At 36.0% G+C, this 20,093-nt stretch overlaps 1 protein-coding gene across 3 annotated transcripts in view; it reads right to left on the minus strand.

Annotated features, from left to right (window-relative positions):
- The window catches only part of NT5DC1 (5'-nucleotidase domain containing 1), a 100,757-nt gene that overhangs the window by 56,998 nt on the left and 23,666 nt on the right, over window positions 1-20,093 (minus strand). The window lies entirely within an intron of this gene.

The raw sequence follows: 20,093 nt of genomic DNA on the forward strand, positions 1-20,093 counted from the left end.
TTCTGTGTGGATTTTTTTTTGGGTCTGAAATTAATTTTGTGTCTGGTTTGTCAAATGTTTTTAAGCTCCTTAGGATGTTGATACGAATAATTTGGAACACCTGAATACTTACATGAACCTCTGCATTACAGCCAATTCTATAAACAACTTTTAAAACATTATAAACGTCTACCAAAAAACTGCCATTAATAGTGATAGAAAATACACAGACTGGTGAAAGAGAGATGCTGGAAAGAATTGTAAATGTCTAAAAGGATTTGGGGCCAGAAACCATACTTTGAAAACCACAGGTCTAAGGTAACATTATTGGCTGGTTACTTGACAAGGAACAACATATTTGAAAATGTTAAATGTATCTAAGAAAGTGTTTTATATCACAGATCCCTGAATCCCCTTTTCTAGAATGTAATGAATGGTGTTTCCAACATAAAATAACAAATAACTTTCTTAGACCAAGAGGACTAAAATGGTCATTTCTAACAGTTAAGTTTGCTTTGCCTGATATCCCATAGAACAATAACAAAAGAAACAATAAAACCAATACTGATTATGAGTCATGCTGTGTAATAGAATACAACCTACATAGATAAAAATGTCAACTTTCTATGTCAACTCAGGCCATTGAATATACTTTAAAATGCAACCTTGTGGCCCAGGCCAGGTCCTTCACTACATGAAATGCCTTTTATTATGTAGTCCCAATTATTTATGTGTCTTAGGTAAGCATTGGATATTTTTAGCGTTTACTCTTGCTTTCTTAATTGGAAGTAATAAGGTTTAGGTCTGAAAACATTGCTGCAATTAATGTCAAACGGGTACCAGTACGGTTCTAAAAAGATATAACAGTTTGGGTAGGATGTCCATCTAAAATGTTTACTGCCTTCTTTTGTAACTGCATTTTAACTCTCCATTTCATTAAATAAAAGCTTAATAGTAAGCAATCACACACCAGTGGTTAGTTTAACTAACCTGCAAAAAAACATGCGTATGTCATCAGCTTTTGTGTTTCTTGTTAAGAGGTATTTGAAAACTCTGGATATACTGGCGGGTATCCATAGATATGGCCAGTGGTTTAAAGCCAGAAACATTGGGAGAGTGGGCAGCCTTGTCTAGTTCTATTTCAGATTTGATAGGGGTCTCATAGAAAGCATGTGTTACAAGTCTTTTGCGACAGTTATTTATACAGAGCCATAACTGCCAATATGTCTGGAAAGTGATACTGGCAAAAGTAAATCCTGGCATTTGCAATTTTAATACTTTATTTAGGCCAAGACATGTAAACTTACATTTAACACAAGGTATGAAAACTATGAAACAGATTTCATATAAAATATAGTCTTTCAAACTTATTGTTTTTACTAAACCAAAAGTGTTCAGGCTGGCTAAGGTGAGGTCTGCAAATAATATTAATGTGCAAAGGATTTATTAAGTCATGTAATGAAACAAAGTAAACTATCACTAAATATGTAAGACACATTATAATAGTTGAAGTTACTAATGAATGTGTTACACACAGCTTCGCTTAATCTACGCAATGGTAGGAAAAAAAGAAAAAAAAAGTAATACAAATTATACTTACCATAGTGAGAATCTGCACATGCAGAGCTGCAGCTTCCCACAACCCTCAGCCAATCAGTGTCAGGAAAGTGCTTCCATTGAAATCAATACGAGAGCTTTCTGTGCATGTGCACAGTGGTCTGAATACATCCTGGCCCAGGGCTAACTGGCTGGTAAGTATGGCTTGAGAAAAACCCTATTAGGTTGAAACGTCGCAACTCGTGTGAAAATAAAACTACACTAATTTATTCACATTGCTGAGCATCTCGTGTTTTGCTACATTTGAGGGTGTTGGGTAGTAACCCTGCTTGTGCAATTAAGGTGCTGTCTGACTGTCTCTGAAGTATGTATGGCTGGTAAGTATGTAACATGCAAGGAGATGTATGCAGCTAAACACATCTCCTGCATGGAAAATAGCTAGGGCCAGACAAAGAACCAAATGCAGAATCCCCCCACTTTAATGCAAATAATAGCTGGGGTGTCACTTTAACCCTATGACTAACTTCCCTATGTTGAGACTAAACAAGTAAGGTAGCACAAGGCTCTGGCTAGAGCTAGAACAAAGATCACTGTATATGCATCTCACTCTTCGCTTAAAAGAGAAATGTCCAATTTTCTTGGATATTTGCTAAAGGTTTTCCATACCAAACACAGGAAAATAGCTGCAACAAAACATGAACCTTTTTTGTATCAGATGTGAAATATCACAAAACATGAGCATGGACAATTTAAAATGAAAAATGTGGGTGGGAGGCACAGAGAAACAAAAGGAACAGACTAATAAACAGAGGTGGATAAAATAACCTCAACATCATATTTCTGCAAAATATTTAAATAATTTTGATTTATTAATTAAAAACATTTAGGAATGCATTTTCCAAGCCACACTGAATCAACCCTGGTGTACGACGCTGCCAAAATAAATGTCATAGTCTTCCTTAGTTTAACACACGGGATCAGATGTATGAAAAACCAATTCCCTTTCCACATCCCAAGGAAGAAAAAAAAAACACTTTACAGCCGAGAAACAAAGAAATGATTTTCTCCTGGAAATGATTCAGAGGACACACCATCATTCAGTAGCCAGAATATAATTCAACTTAGCATGGGTATATAAAAAAAAAAAAAGGTTTTTAAAAAAGTAAAAAATCTATCATATAAACATTGTTCAAGGGAAAACGGCATTCCTGAGCAGAGCTTGCAAATCAAAGAGTGCAAGGTTGCGTTGACGCTCACAGCTCAAAGAGAGGCAGCCCAAATATGAGGAGTCGGTGATGACATACTCTTTTAAGTCATAAGCAGGAATTCAGCAATACGAAATATCTTCATTCCTCAAAAAGGTAGGAAAATGTCTGTTTTGTGGGTTTTTTTTGTTATTATGCTATAGAAAAAGATTTGAATTACAGTTTTAATAGTGATTCTTCAGTTACTTTCCCATATTTATTTTCTCAGGCAGTGCACACTCTGATATTTGTGACAGGGTGGGATTGGCAAATAACTGATATTTTTGCTTCCAAGATTCATTTACCTCTTTGATTTGATTAACATTTTCAACAGTTAAACCATTTTGAAGACCTGAGCACAAAGAAAACGCAGGGCAAAGTGCTTCACACAATTTCACCCAAACAGTTAAATGGAAGAAAGAATGGGAAGTATAAAATGATGATTAGATAACCAGTCAAGTTAGGGAAAAAGAATGACAGTATCTAAACTTACAGCTTTTAAGCACAAGGTATTCACAAGAGAATCTTAAGAGAATGAATTGAAAGATATCATAATCTTCTAGGTACAGAGGTTGTTTTATGTAATCTGGTAGAGATATATTTTATATAAAATGATTTAGCCGTCTTCAGTAGACATCTTATAAAGTAAAAATCTGCCACAGCATATTGGCAGGCAGTTTGCTTTAACTGAGAGCAAACTAATCTATGGAAAGGGTTTGCCCGCTTACTTAATTTCTCTGTTACTTTGAGGCCTCAGAAATGTTTAAAATACTTTAGCATATAACACATGCAAGCTGTTAGCAGGGAAGAACATCAAAATATGAAAGCTGAGAATTGGGAACCTGCTGTTAAAAAATGCTGACCACTGTGGATTGTAAAATGATTTATGTCACAGCTTCTTGAATAGTTACAGACTTACCAAGAGTGAAGAAAGGTAGAAATATTTTTGATACAATTATGTTGCCACCTGGCAAAATATCCTAGAGTTTGTACAGTCTTCATAAAAAAAATAATTTAATTTACTTTTAAACTGTTCATTAATAGACATTATAATTATCTGTGTATATGTATTAACACATTAACCCATACAATGTTTTTTGTAAATAGTAATAACCAGCTAGAATTTGGATTACCATTTATTTATATTCAACATATCTTCAAAATAAAACCATACATATGGATTCCCCTCACAGTTGCATTTTTAATTGTTCTCATCCACTTCTGGCCAGTGGATAATAGAGGAGAATGTCCCAGATTGTTGGGTAGCAAAAAAGAACAAAAAAAAATAAAAAGCGCTGGGCAAAGGTCATGCGCTCCATCTAATCCAGTAAAGCAGAATCATTTTGTTGATACGCTTACCTAGTTCATGGTGAATGTTTCATGGGGTGGTGTAAATAAAGGCTTGCTTCATATTTTACATAAAATATATTAGTTACTACAATATTTGGAAGGGTTTATTTCTTGTGACCACAATAATCATTTCAATATTTATTAAACAAATATAATATTTGTAATAAGCTTATTGTATGGTAGTCAAAGATGCCACTCTTTGCAGCTTCATAACAGTGTAGCACTGTCCATCGTCTGCTTGATCAAAATCAGTCCATATGCCACATGGTCGTTGTGCAAACGGGCACCATAAGTGCAAAGACTGCTTTATCCTTTCAGCTTTCAGACTAGTTCTTGCTAAGCCAAGTTAGACTAACTTTCAGCCCTACGGCATTTGACTACAATTCCTACAACCTCCATGCAGTAGACATGTGCAAGCATTGATTTTTCCATTTTTAACAGGATGGCTGAGACATCTGAATAATGTCTCTTGGTTTCCTGTGAAGGAAAGATTTTCCAGTACAGCTAGGGCTTTTTATATTGTTAATGAAAATGGTGCCAGCTTCATTAATGTTCTTAAATAAAAAAAGAACAGATGTATTCTATAAAGAAAAAAATCTACACAGTAGCTGATCCAAATGTAAATGCAATACGCCTTCATATATGTGCGTGTCAGTTAATCTTTCGGGAACATGACAGTAAATCTCAGTATAATGTTTTGTAAATAAAATTTGTCTTATTTTCTATGGATTTGGAAAGCACTGCAAGGCCTTAAACAACTTATGATTCATGCTGAGGGTCAATTATTGAAGTTCCATTTTATTTGAAAAAATATGACAATGATATGAAGAATTAAGCTAAAAAATGCAAACAAGAGAGATCTCTAGGGTGTTTGTTTATAACTAAGATAACCTGCTACAGATATTTGAACAGAGTAAGGAATCAGTCTGTTTAGCATTATCTTAAGGCTCATCCGAATATAAAATATCACATAACCATAGCATAGATGGCATTTTTTGTAGGCCCTGTACCAGCATCATTCCAAAAGCACTGGAGGAGATAATCACAAGGCCAAAGTTGATATGCCTAGGTCTATACATAATTATATATGGATCCATGTTTTAGATCTCTGTGCTTTTATTAACAGTCCCCTCCACCCAAAATGTCAGCACTTTCACCTCAATTGGAAAAGGCGAAACTCAATAGTTTGTTTTTGAAACCTACTGAGCTCACGGTGTGAATTAGGGAACAGGCTGCTAAGGTTAGGCATTGCTAGGGACAATATGAAGAGAAAGGAGGAGACACAAGCAATTTGAAATATTAAAAGCACCAAAGTACCAGAAGTTACCCACAGACTACCTCCAATCCACATGTTTTAAAATGATGGGTAAATCCTCCACAAAGTGGGCTTTTGCAGGCGAGTTGTAGTTTCAGATTAATGTAATAACTACCTCAAGCCAGCCCCATTGAGCTCCCGCTACAAGAGCAGATTGGTTGGTCCAATGGATACTTAAATCAGAAACATTTCTTTAAAGTCTCCTTAATAGACTGAACTACATATTATACAGGTTCAACCCACACACTTGCAGATGAAAAGCATTGTGTCCTTTCAACACCATTTTTGACCTACTGCATATACTGTACGCTTATTAAATATGTAAGAGAGGACTGATGACATACTATGTTATGTTCTTTATCATGTAAGGTGGGAAAAAACAAGAGCACCACTCTGGTCTCTGTCAGGATTTAGGATCACAATCGGAAGCTTCTTTTTTGAACATCTTGTAATTCTGCATATAACCATATGGGCCATTTATACTATGACAAAACCTAATCTGTATTCATGTTAAAGCATCTCTGTGCTGTCTCCTAAAGTAAGTGTGTGTTAGAAAAGAGTTAAAACTGCACACTGATCATTTCTCCAGAGGGATGTGCTGTGAACCTCCCCAGCATTTAAGTAATACACACTTATCAAATGTTGTAATCTACAGCCAGGAAGACTGGTATGATTTTTGCCCTATTGCCAGTAAAAATCTTTATCATAGATTGACTGTGGTACATGATAATCTTTTGCCATGGAACTTCTTGTGCACACAAGGTGGCACTGCTCCCCAAAGGCCAATTACCTAAGACCACTGTCAGCTTTGCACTTAAGGTAGTGCTGGTCCTGAGCTAAGCTTTATAGTATGGAAAAAATAGTTGAATCTATTGTGCTACCCAAAAAAACAAAAAGAAACACAATATGCTACATTATTCGCCATCAGTCATCAAAGCAACGCAGTGATTATCTTCCAAAGTCTCCAAAAGGAGATATCTTCCACATATTTAAAAGGTGTTTTTCATACACCAAATGCGGGAGTAGATACTTTGCTCTTAGTATTGCTGAATTCCCACACTTATTTATATAAATAAGTTTTGAATCATTTAAAATACTTGTGAAAGGAAAGCAAAATTGATACAGACAAAATTTTTGTTTCATTGTTGTCGCTTACGTTTTCGGGGGCAACAAACAAATTTCGGAATGCTTTTTTGATTCAGAAATTCAGAAACTCACCTTTATCCTACAGCAGCGCCACTTCAAGGTTTAGTAAGAGAACCAGACTAGATTTTACACTACAGGGTCACTAGCAAGAGCAGCACTGTGCCAATAGGGTGCCTGAGTAGACACTGACCCATTTCTAGACCCATGGTACAGGTCATGGAATTTTCCTCAAATTAGAAAAAATAATAATAATCCCTTAGACTAAGGAAGGAGATTAAGTCACAGCACCTCAGTCAGATCCACTCCCCCTTCTCAACTAGAAAAAAAGAACAAGAACGAATCCCCCAAAGTAAAGGACATTGAGGTGCAAGGTCAGGGCATGGTACAGGGTAGACACTGGCAGGCAGAAACATCCAGTCACAAGACTGAATACTCACATATTAGAAAAAAATAACTGATCCCCCAGAGTAAGGAAGGGCATTGAGGTGAAGACAGCCACATCCAAAAACAAGACTGATTCCTTTCCCCCAATATTAGAGAATAATAGAGGAACTGATTCTCCAGAGTTAAAAAAAAAGGAGAGTGAGCCACAGCAGCAGGGGCAGGACAGGGTATGGGACAAAGCAAGAAAAACAAGAATTGATCACCTAAAGTGAGGAATGACATTGAGGTGCAGTGGCAGGGCAGGGTACAGGGCGTCACTGGCAGGCAGAAACATTCAGATTATAAAGGACTAAATTTCCCCTAATGTTAGAAAAAAAGAAGAAATAACCCTCAGGATAAGGAAGGAGGCTGAGCCGCAGCTACAGAGGCAGGGCAAATCACAGGGCAGGTACTGTCACACATACACATCTAGCTACTTGGTGCAGGTCTTAATTTTCTTAATATCCAAAAAATTCTAAATAATTGATCCCTCAGAGTAAGGCAGGAGATTGAGCAGTGACACCAGCAGAGACAGGGCACAAGGCAAGCATGGGCAAACAGACATCCAGCTACTTGGACTGAATTTCCCAGTATTAGAAAACATTAAAAATGAGACCACCGAGAGCAAGAAAGGAGATAGAGAAGTAGCAATAGTAGTAAACTATGTGGTCTGGGTAGGCACTGGCAGATAGGCACACCTAGCCCATTGGTGCAGGACTGAACCTCCCCAATATCTAAATAAATAAAGACTTCAGAGTAACTGCTGCCAGTTTGCCCCTGAAAAAAACTGTGCTGTTGTGTATACAAAGGTGTTGGTTTATACCAGAATTGGTGAGGTGTCTTAATACCTTTCCCCGGCTCACTTCCTTAGGCCACAATTTATACCTTGCATCTCCCACACTCTCAAACTAATCTCACACTTCAGTAAGGTTTGTTTTTAGTATTTGTGATGGTGGTGGTAACAGCGGTATAGCTATTCTGCAGCTGCTGCTGCTTCTCAAGAGTGAAATGAGCACCACATCTAACAGAAATTACAGGAAAATGTGCTACTTGACTCTTCCTCCTCTGGCTCATAATCTAAATCCAGATTGTTGTCAATGACCATATCCTATTCCAGTGTAAGACTTAAGTCTGCTGCAAGGGTTGACCTAACCTCTTTTTGTCTGGCCCAAACATAGATCTGCTGCTATCATCTGGCAGTGCCTGCCCATCTTTGCTCTGGGAAAATATTACAGTGATGGCAGTGCTTGCAGTAGTTGTGGCAGCAGTGGTGGTTGCGTTGGCACTAATAGTTATTTTATTTGGTGCCTCCTCATAGAATAGCTTACAAGCAATCTTCTCGCTTTCCTTTGGTTTGTGTGATGGACAAGATTTTAGCACTACTAATGCAAGGGTGTTCAAAACCGCTGCTGCATGTGGCTCATGGTAGTTCTGACTTCAAGCAAGAAGGCTTCAGCCTACCTTGGACTGGAATAAGTTGGGTCATCTGACTATTTTTTCATACACGCCTGCCACAAAAACTGGAATCATTCCGTCTCACAGACATTTCCTCACGTCTCACTATTAGTGCCAATGCAACCACCACTGCTGCCACAACTACTGCAAGCACTGCCATCACTGTAATATTTTCCCAGAGCAAAGATGGGCAGGCACTGCCAGATGATAGCAGCAGATCTAGGTTTGGGCCAGACAAAAAAAGGTTAGGTCAACCCTTGCAGCGGACTTGAGTCTTACACTGGAATAGGATATGGTCATCGACAACATCAATGACTATAATCTGGATTTAGATTATGAGCCAGAGGAGGAAGAGTCAAGTAGCACATTTTCCTGTAATTTCTGTTAGATGTGTCTGTAGTCGCTGGTATAAATGGGGAAAAAGTCACCTACCCTGCCTAATTTTCCATCAATATCAATGATTATTTTGTGTTGTCCACACAAGGTACGAAGGTGAATGCACAAGTCGAATAATTATGCCAAGAACACTTGTCATGCGATAGAAAAGCAGGCCACGATAGTATGTTGCCATAGAAACGGAAGAAGCTTCAGATGCCAACTAGCTGTTTTTTGACAAAATTCAGATTAATTGTAGCCATAGTCATTAAGACTAAAAGAAAACAATAATCAAAAGGTAATCAAAAAACTGAACAGCTAGCTACTAACTGCAAAGCATTTGTTATATGTAAACTGTTATCAGAGGCAGAATTATACTTTGGTGGGTTTTGTAGCAAAACTAAAAATGTTTTTACATTTATTTTACAGGAATTTATTTTAGGTATTTACACACAAATTTGGTTCTTTTTTCCAATTAATGATTCTAGGTAACTTGGTTTCTACTACAATCTAATTGTGTATTGTGACAAAGAATAAAATAACCTGAAGAAAATATCGTTATCAACAATGGAACAGTCACTAGGTTGAAAGCTGGCAAAGGTACTGCAAGAAATTATACAACAACAACATAACCATTCAGTTCTAAAATCCTAGAGGCACAGGGGTCTTATATGGTACAATGCAAGTAATACATAAAATGATTCTAGGGTTATATTTATTCAGATGTAGACAAGTCTTACAAATGCAGACCAGTAAATTATTGCCCACTGTTTTTCTAGGCAAGTAAAAAAGGAAAAACAATGAAAAACAACTATAGCTAAAGAAGTACCAGTAATAAAAAAGCAGCCCCTGTGCCGCCAAGAATGTACCATAACAAACACAAAATCAAATTTTTCTGCATTTTAAAACAAAACCTTGGCTGATTACAAAAAAGTTTAATTGCTGTTCTCCACATTGAGGCACTTTATATAATTTACCCCACTAATTAAGAAAACAGTCTAAATTGTATGAAAATCCGAAACTAAATTAAACTAAACTAAATTAGCAAGCATGGCACATAGTCAACAAAATTATTTAGGAACTTTTCCATTTTATTAAATTGTGCTTTTCACTTATTCTAGCTCTGTTCTGTAATGTAAGGCAAAAATCAAAGACACAAATCTGTGGCGAACGAGTTTAATTTGGCTTGCAATACGAAGTTATTCAATTTAAGGCATTTCAAAGACATTTTAATCAGAAGTGTTTTATTACCAAGAAGTATGGTTGTATTTCAAATGGGCACATCTTCCACAACATTCTTCTGATCAAAATGAATAATTTGTACTTTATGGATATAAATGAATGAAAATTCATTAAAATTATTTTTTTTCTCATATTTACATTGTGCTTGTCAGAGTATGATAATTTTTTCCCACTCACATCAATTCTGCTGAGGAAAGATTTATTTTAACGAACACAAACGTGGTTTTCAAATATTTCCTGTAATCTGCTTTTACATGTGTCAGATATCAAATTGCTGGATTGCCATGTTCAGAAAAATGTGCCGCCTAGACATGATAGTTTCAAGATTCTAATGTAAGTGCCAGATTGCAAATTTTTTCTTGCAAGTAAAACGAGTCTGGCATGAGTTATTAGGACATGTCTCTTAACCAAATGCATTTCTAATAAGAACAGTACTCTGCATTGTCTTTAATGGAGTATAATTACAGAGGAGAAATGATACGGCTCTCCTATTGTGTGCCAACTGTGCTTTATAACATTACAGAAAACGGGTACGTTGGCTACACCGAGCCTATACGAAGCTCGCGCAACCGCAGAACTATAATCTTCAGTGATAAAAAGTGCTGTTCATCTCAACACAGCTGATAAATATAATTGTCACTGAAACAGTATTTTTCAACTGAAGAAATAACATTCTAAGGTGGTTATGTATGCAAAGTGATTCTGATCACTATATCATCCAATGGAATTATTCAGTCACAAGAAACATTTCATTGGTTGAGAAGTTGGTAAGACTAAATTTCAAACTTTGCACTATAGTAACTTATTTTGCAGTAAGTTGAGAAAACCACAAAGACCAACCAAAGATCTGAATTGAGATCAAACACAGTCAATGTGTATGAAGTTAAATGGAGTCAGCTCATTAATGAGTATATCAATGTGGCTCTCTATTGTATTTTAAAAGCCCGTAAACTTTATTTTTCCACACATAAGAAAGCAAGCAAGCAAACCCTACTTGTATAACGTATTGTCACCATACTGCCAATCACCTCCTGAACCTGCTTTCTCTCGCTCACAGTATAAGCGCCACTCATGTCTGTAAAGTGCGGTCAGATCCTCTTTCTTGGATGTTAGGAGCTGACATTGCGTATGGACACAGGATGTATGGATACCACAGAAAAGGCAGCCTGATGTGATTGTTGTAATTTAAAATGTAGCTGAAAAATATAGCTTATCGACTCTTAAAAAGGAGTGGGCTGTTATGAATAAATCAGCGCGCCTTGAGCTTGCTGTATCTGTGCACCTGGTTTCAACACTTTAGTTGCCCAACATTCTTGAGGTTTCAAGCTGTCTGAAGGATACATATGAATACGGGGCTCTTTTTCTCCAAAGTGGTAGTATCTAAGATAAGGGTTAATTTTTATATATTCCATCCCCAAACACGGACTTTACACCAAAACTCGAGACTTGCCTTTTTACTAGGTTTACAAAACTGTTTCCCTTGGCTGTACTACAAGTCTAATTTTTCCAGACTACATCAAGAATTTACAAAGGCTGCTTTCTGGTTAAGTTAGTAAAACTAAAATATTGCCATGCCCCACCCTGTTCAACTATTTTATGATACAGATTTTAAAAATAACCGCCCCGTGTATCTTTACTCATTGTCATTATAGTCATTAAAAGGTCCTTTCTGCACCACTCAAAAATATATAGAAATGGTTAATCTGAGAGGGACCATCTATGCGATCAATTCTAGCTATCCACATGAATAATCTGTATCCTCACTTAACATCAGGGTCAGACTATTATCTGCAAAAACAAACATTAGCAAAAAATAAATATGCATAAGTATGAAGCTGAAAACAAAAAATCTCATGGAAAAATAAGCCTTCATTGGAGAAACCTTAATCTAAACCTGACAACGTAAATAATGCATGGTTCTCTACACTCAAATGTATTTGTAATAATAATTCATACATACACATAATGTATACATGCAGCTTAAAGACTACCAAATTAACCTGTTAATTAAATTAACCTGTCCAGTTTTTGGCTGCCCTGTAATAGGCAGTGTGATAGGAGAGTGACGATAGCAATCAGCACCTACTCTCAATCCTTATATCTTCTCGGCCTTACAGTAGATTGTGACAAAGGCTTTGAGAACAGGGGCCTTAAATTTGTATGGCTTAAATTTAACAGTACTAACATGACTTCAACAATCTAGCTGAACAAATCTTGCTCTAGGCTTTTACAATGATGTCCTAAAAATAGCATTTCATTTTTAGGCTTTAGATACCAAGTAAGACATTTAATTCTGTAAGGATGCGTTCACTAGTTATCGTGCTTCATGTACTGGAACATGTTGCTAGGATACTGAAGGTCAAATGCCCCCCCCCCTTCAGACTGCCATTAGTGTCTAAATAGTGCTTATCTGACTGTTCCAGTTCCTATGTACACAATTTAATAGGAACCATCCCCAGCTTTTTGTATAATGTATGGGTCACTACATTAAAAACGCTGTAAAAAATCCGTTCTTTCGTTAACTGTCTGGTCATGGTACAGATATATAACCATAAACACTGGTGTTTTATTTTACTGCAACTCCATGTAAATTTTGAAAAGTGCACCTGTCACTGAAAAATAACATCTTCCTTAATGTGCTAAATTGACACAAGTGTACCTATACAAAGTACCAGAGAAAATGAGTGTCACTTGTGCTGTTTTTAAATTGAATTCCAATGGTCAATTTCAGTTATTCAGTACATTACATGTGATACACCAGTAGAGAAGATTACAATAGACATGGCCCACCTTCCTTTGTGTTATACATTATATATATATATATATATATATATATATATATATATTGCACATAATCCCATGTTCCCTCAAATCACATTCAGTCATGCTGTTTCTCATTCTGCTGTGATTAATGAAAAATGTTCTAAAGGGCTGGCAGGAGAAATGTTATTCCTAACATTTTGGATAACTTAACATAGTTTGGGGAGGAGGTCCAGTATAGTGGTTAGGGAGTTGCTCTTGTGGGTTCAATTCTAGTCTGGCTGCTTAAATGCTCTAATATTTAGCCATGATTTTATTATCTTATGGCGATCTATTTAAAGAGAGAAAGTAGCTACTGTTGTCGGCCCATAGAAAGAACCAGTTTTGCCTTTATAATCAACCACACAACACAGAGCATATGGTAACATCAGCAATCAACATCCAGATGAGATGCCCCCCTCTTCTCATAGGGTTACACAACACACAGTTTTGTTTGTTTTAAGTTGTTCTACCTATATTACCTTCTTTTAGTAAATGTCAGGGATCAGAAAATTTGACATAAACCAATAAACAGTAAACAATTGTCAAATCACAAAACATGTGCGTGGGGAGCCTATCTCTTAATTTTGCTAGCCAGAAAACTCTATTTTAAATAATAATGAAAAAACATCTTCTGTCTCCTAGCCTCCTCTGGGACCACTATGCCTTCACTTTTGTGCCCATTGGCAAGAACTTCTATGAGTTCTGGCTATGCATTGTACACATCCTTGGAATAGATATGTATGCAGACAGGTCCCATCACCAGTAAGATGAGTGCAGTGATCTAAAGATCTAGATAATGGTTATTTGTCTGGCATAAGGTATATAAATATACATAATAATGTAAAAAAATGTGAGACAGCTACAAATGAAACATGATTAACAGCCTGTTCTGTTGACTGATGCTTCATGAACGTCACAAACTGATGTGCCTTTCCATAGAAAACCCATTCTTTCTATTGTCCCACACAGAAGCAGACTCAACATTCTAAAGGGCTGTAGGTAACATGTTTAAACAATGTATACAAAAATGTATACAAAAATATAACAAATATAATAAATGCATGTAGATGAGAGTAAGCAAATGTATGCCTATGTTTTGGCATGTACATGAGCGTCAGTAAATGTATGCTTTTGTTCTGCAAGGACAGAAGAGGTCAAAACGTACATGTAGGACTGTTGGTTCTCTTATGTGGAGGAGGATTTTCAAATAATGTTGCAAATCAAGGCAGTCATCTGCTGATCATAATATTCACCCAATAGACAAGTGTAAAGTATGCTTTGATAATCTGATCTACCCGCCCAGAAGGGAGAGGTGTCCAGGAAACAAAATGGTCTCAGAGCTTCAGAGGCCATGTAATAAATTCATAAAAGATAAGTCAAGTTAGTTTTAATGATATTTAACAGGACATCTCAAATCTATATCACTGCTGTGTTTTCAGCAGATAACTCAAGACAGTGTGATTATGTTTCAGATTACCATAGCCCCAGTTAAGCTATCATAATCATAAGAAAATTGAAATCTTATGAATATCATTGTCACAATTACATCTGTAAGGCTTTAAATGATATACTAGGAACATATTTTCCCCGGACAGTTAGACTGAACAAACACTTGAAAGGGAGCAAAGCAGAAACTACAAAGTTACTGTAATGGGGCTCTGATCCAGAATTCAATACCCAGGGTTTGCAACACTATAAAATATATGAAATGTGTGTTTTTACAGTAATGTGAAATGCTGCCTTGCACTGACAGCTTCATGTTAGTAGTGGTAAAAGTGACAGCTTAACAAGACGGCGGGCCAGGAGTTAGCATATCCAAGTAAAAGAACACCCAAACTCTTTCCAGATTACACGATTACTGCCTCCATTCAATGCCAAATGTCTATGATCAGTAATGCGAACCACTTTCAGATGTTTTGCAGCTATTGTTGGAGGCTGCATTTTTGTAAAAAAAAAAAAAAAGAATAATTATAGCAGTAGGTACAGACATTGTACTAATGACTGACAAAGAACAGTTCATTCCTCGCTATTTATTTACAAGAAAAAAATGTCTATCGCTGGAACGGGCATGCAAATTATCTATTTTATGTTAATCTCACCAGAAAGCAGTTACTTAAAGCAGATTTAGTACATGTGCCACCCCTACTTAGCCTGGTGTGTGTTGGACTACAAACCATATCAGGCTCTGCATTTGTGCTGCTTTTTGAATCCCGCCAATGAAACCCTCCTTTGGCATACTTAAGAGTCTATTATCTTTTTATTGTCATAAGTCGGGCCCGAAGTTGCTGCTCATTTTGCACCATAAAAGGAGGATGATGGCTATTGGTCACCTTTTTCCTAAACAAATGCATGAAAAATGTATTTGATTAAATTAATACTTTTATACAGACATTCTCTCTCTCTCTATGCTCTTTATAGAAGTCTTGAACTGCAGTTTGATAGGGCAAAGGAATATTCTGTGTAATATTTTTGCAAGCCCCTCCCTTTCCTAAAGGAAAATAACATTTAAAAAATAAACATTTAGTGGGCTTGTTTTGTGTTTCCTCAAATTTATACTCTCTGATATGATGCCAGGTGATACTTTCTATAAAGTCACGTATATCATGGTGCTCACGTGACATAAACAGATTGATAACAGACCATTTTTAGGTATACTAAAGTGAACTTAAATGACCTGTCATTACAATACATATGTTCAAGGAATATGACAAAACTAGGATTCACAGACTAAGACTAACTGATACATTAGTTCACATGAGGGCACATACTTGCAAACTTATAAATCATTGGTTACAAAATATCTATTAAACTCAATGGAACGTTGTAATTGGTAATTAAATCAATTTCACCTGGTAGCATAGAGACTTGCTCCTGTTCTCAGGAACATTTACAAGTAAGTGGGTGACAATAACCCAACAAATACTAACAAAATATGTGTAGTACAGTACTCATATCTCAGAATGCTTCTGGTATCACAGCAGATCACGTAAGGTCCAGGGTAGTGGCTGTTGGTAGTGGTCACACCAACTCCCCCCCAATTTTACCATACAGAGAGGTAAAATTGGCCACCAGTTTCACATTCTGGGTAGTTTAACAGTGTCAGTCTATAACTCACTGCTAGAATATATAAACATATGTGCAATTAATGCTTACCTTCCTTCTCCTGTCTAAGTGTTTGCTCTACTGAAAACCATTATACTGTTGCATAGGATGATAAATATCAGGTTTGGGCACAGCAGACTAACTAGCTACATTCCCCATTATATGTGGTTGATATTACAAGGCTTAAAGACAGAACACAAGTTCATTTATGTTGTACTTACTAACACAGCACTACAAAAACAAGAACCTTTTAACTTCATTAACCCTGAGTGCTACATAGATGCTTTAGTGGGTGGCCTTGCTACAATGGAAAAATCTGAGCATTTTTTGTTCATGTGTGTGGGCTGCTTCCTCTAATACTAATAGAATGTGTAAAGGAGGCCACCCACTAGATTAGCTTCCCCTTAAAATCCTTTGTTCCGGGTATTGCCCTTATGTGATAATTTTGTACAGCTATTTGCAGATATCAAAAATATAAAATATATAAAATGAAAGAATTGGCATTGTTTTGTTAAAAATAAATATGTAATTCTGGTTTCTAGTATGCATGGTTTTGGTGTTTAAAATAGGAAAGCAAGGTTCATACAACCTCAAAGTCATTGTTGATTTTTTTTTTTACCTTTTAGATAGGTTAGTTAATTTTATGTTTCTTTTCTTATTGATTCAGAAAGAAAGAATATTAGTTACTATAAAAAGAGACAGTTCGCTAAGAATTAATAAAAGCTGTAAAACACATTTGTATTTAATATTAGTCATACAAAAGTAATTACATTACTTTGACTTTCATTTGGTACAAAAATACAAACTTTCCACAAAGAGAAAGGTGAACCAAGAATAAATAGACATAATTTTCTTTTGATTCAGTATGTGCATTTATATATTAAGATAAGCGTATTTTTAAATGTTTTATTGAATAAAAGGAAGACAATAGAAGATACGATTACATATCAATAGCGCTGTCAAGTTAGTTTGCCTTATATGTGCAAGTAGGTTGCTCCTTTCTGCATGAAAATAAGATGAAGTATAATAGATGGAAATTTAAATTATGTTCTATTTCCAGTAACTTACTTTGTACAGAGAGAGACACCTGATGAGAAAGTTAGTTTGCTATAGATCAATGTTTGTTTATCTCTTGATCGTTTCCACTCACTTTAAGTAAGGACAAGCAGGTAGCTCTCCAGCTGCTGAGAAATCCCAGGATTCTCAGCAACTTCTTAGAAAGCTAAAAGTAAATACAAAAACAGGAGTTGTAGTTCAACAACTTCTCCAATAGCGTCTACTCTATGACACATATGAACAGAACCATCATACAACATAAACTGTATGAAAAATCACTGAGATTACAGATTAAGAATAGTGTTGCTCTTTACTTTATTGATCACTTGGGGGTTAACATTTATTAACATAAACAACTGTATACCTTACATAGCAGTGACTTCATTTTACCAGTGTAATGAATGGCCAATACTATAGAGTGTACAAAATGTTCGGTAGTGCAATGAGTTAATACTATGCGTGCACTGCATCAGTAAATTCAAATGTAAAAGATTACTGGGTTCTGAAGATATTTCCTGCAAATCATTTTGGCTGATTCAGTGTATACACCTACTTGACATAATCAATCTATTTTATACTGCATATTCTGGAATTGATCTCCTGGAATTTTTTCCTAAGGCTCTCCTGGCTTGGCCAAAATTTGTCAGCTGCATGTCGCTCCAGACTTGGCTAAATGTGGATGTCTGCTTGCCTCAGCTGGCTTAAATCTACTGCTTTTTTGTGACTAAGCTGGTTTGGCTGCAGTTTAACATCAGTTCAGTTTTGCCCATACGTTATTCAGTCTTAATCCCATGGCAGGTGGCAACCAGACAGTAAGAGTGGTACATGTATAATGGATTAGCAATAATGTTTCCTACAGTATAATCATGCACCTGTAGACTATTCACATTCACTTAAATGCAGTATTATTTACTTGTCTTGACACCTATGATTCCATGGGTTGTTGTATATTATTTACTTTGCAGCATATCATCAGTCAGAAATAAAACTGGCTAAGAAAAGTGTTGTGGTATTAGCAGCATTCTATTTATTAAAAAAAGTGAGCGGATTAAAGACAGAACAATACATATTTCCAAGTGTATAGATAAAAGTAATAAGTTATTACTGATTATTATAGTTTATCGAATTTAAAAGTGGACCAGTCAATACTACTTTAAGCACAGTTGTATTTATTAACACTACTTATAGTCAATTTATTAAGCAATGGTTTGGGTAAATATAACAATATTTGGTTGCATCTGTATAACAAATACAACAAAACGGACAGGTCCATGCCTGCTTGGAACTTCAACATCTGCTAGCCTGCGCTAAGTTGTGCATGGTTCAAACCATCAGAGGTGTGGCAGAAAGTTTCATGTTAAAGGGGAAATGTACTTTGCTATATGAGTGTTTGGAACTGTTTGTGATTGGGAGTTGTTGAGTTTAGCTGTTTGCGTTGCCTTAAGGGAGGACTGGCTCTACTTTTTACCATGGGGGTTGAGAAATCCCTCATCTAATCAAGCAATATACTGACAAAACAGCTTAAAAACTGAATAAATAACAGCATTAGTCTCAGTAAAATGCACTTACAGTTCAACTATAATTAAACACAAGTCAATGAAATTGGAATGGCAACATATTGAAACGTACAAGTCAATGTTTGTGTAATGCGAGTTAAATAATACACAGTTATTTAGTCTAGCAGGCATATTATTCAGAAAAAAAAAGGTTTTGCTTTCATCTGGATCAAACAATAGAGGCATATAAATCCCATTGCTAACTTATTAAATTAACATGTTTTATTAAATTAGGGATAAAATGAGAGCATAAAAATGAAGCAGAGTTTACAGATTGCTTGGTTAATTTTTTTTAGTTTTTTCACTATTTTTATTTGGTATCTGAAAAATAAATTCAAGACTGTAAGTTTCCGAGCAGGGCCCCCTTTACCTTAGGTATCTGTTTGTTATTATACCAATTCTATTTTTATAATACTCTTTGAATGTATGTTTTGTAAGAAGCACATAGCAAATTGTTGGGCGTATTTAGATAAAACATAATAAACACACAGTAAAAGAAAATCACCCCAGTGATAAAATCCCATTTTATGAGCAATAGACAAATGATACATTTGTATAAAAACCCCCCTAAAAATATATGAAGAAGCATGTAATGTCACACTATGAATGAATGGCATGGAATACTATTTTGGCTGGTTTAAACGAGCCTTGTGGGCCTATAAAAAAGGTCTTAGACCCAAAGAAAACAAATGTGGTCATGGGAAAGTTTTGAAGTTAAAGAGTCATAATGCTGCAAATAAATCCATTTATACAATACAGTATATTGTACAGCCCATTGGGCAACCCAGTATACACTGGACCTGCAACGGTTGTAGTAGTAGTTTCTGCTAACATGTATGGACAATAGATCTTTAAAGCACTTTACACAATGAAATTAACAATCATGTTATATATTAATGCATATCTCCCAAGTGTACTTGTGTAGGAGCATCAGTCTGTCCTTTACACCTAAATGCCTCTTACTTATTCTGATATCCTAGCTCAAAATGTTTGATGGGTCTGAGCGCGTCACAGCCTGAAATTTCATTATGGCGTGCATTGTAAGAGTAGAAAATGCTGTTAAATGAAATTGTGTTAATTCAACACATTTTTTGTAAATGCCTTACTGGGTTACATTAATAGCGATCAACAAGTCTCAAAGCCACACTAGAAGTCTACAAAAGCGCCATCCTTTGGCCATTTGAAATGTTGATGCACAGAGCAGAAACATACATGGTGTGACTGGATGAGGTACAAATTAAGACCAAGTATCATATGATGTGTCTGAAGGCAACGGGTGCCCTGTGCATTGTATTAGCAAGAGCAGAGTGAAATGTAAGGATTAATATCTTAAGGTTACAAAATCAGTATGAAAAATGAGGGTTCATCATTGGTCAACAGGAAAAAGAAGTAGTCAAATGTTGGACAAGAACAAGCAGCATAGCTCATTGCCATGATAATAGAGGCGTTATACGTCCAAAAAAAAAAAGTTTACATGCCCTTTAATGTTAA

Source organism: Spea bombifrons, chromosome 3, assembly GCF_027358695.1.
Source record: "Spea bombifrons isolate aSpeBom1 chromosome 3, aSpeBom1.2.pri, whole genome shotgun sequence".
Classification (NCBI taxonomy): Eukaryota; Metazoa; Chordata; class Amphibia; order Anura; family Pelobatidae; genus Spea; species Spea bombifrons.